We start from the raw sequence: 753 nt of genomic DNA, 5'->3' as shown, positions 1-753 counted from the left end.
ACACACACACACACACACACACTAGCTGACTGTTGTATATTTATACAAGTATCTATGCATGTATGTGCGTATAATATCCATCCATCCATCCATCCATCCATCCATCCAAATATCTACCTATCTATCTATCTATCTATCTATCTATCTATCTATCTATCTATCTATCTATCTATCTATCCGCATTGACATATGTATGAACATATACATGTGTGAAACACACACACACACACACACACACACACACACACACACACACATATATATATATATATATACAGGCTCACGCACACACATTCACGCATGTACACACATTTTTGCATACAAACGCAGACGCACACATCCATATATAATATACATCCACACACAACATATGCGTGTCTGCACGGGTGGACGCACTCGCGCGCTTACGTGTACATGTGCGCCTGTGTGTATGAATATGTATGTGTGTGTGTGTGCATGCATGTACGTGTGTGTCTGTGTGTGGTTGAATATATTTCCTGTAGATGCCTTGTCTCTCTACCTTTCAAAAAGCAAAATACAAAAAAAACGAAAAACAAAAAAACGAAAGCACAAACGAAAACAAAAGCAGTTATTTTTGCTGATAAATGACTTAATAAAATGCTTGTCAGACATGTTGGTTGTCTATTTATACACCCACTCATTTATACACCCACGTATTTATACACCCACTAAGCTATAAAATGAACGATGTGAAGGAAGTGATCAATTAAGCTATATGTATGCGACTACATA

The sequence above is a fragment of the Octopus bimaculoides genome, chromosome 14, assembly GCF_001194135.2.
Source record: "Octopus bimaculoides isolate UCB-OBI-ISO-001 chromosome 14, ASM119413v2, whole genome shotgun sequence".
NCBI lineage: Eukaryota > Metazoa > Mollusca > Cephalopoda > Octopoda > Octopodidae > Octopus > Octopus bimaculoides.
This window is presented reverse-complemented; position numbering follows the sequence as displayed.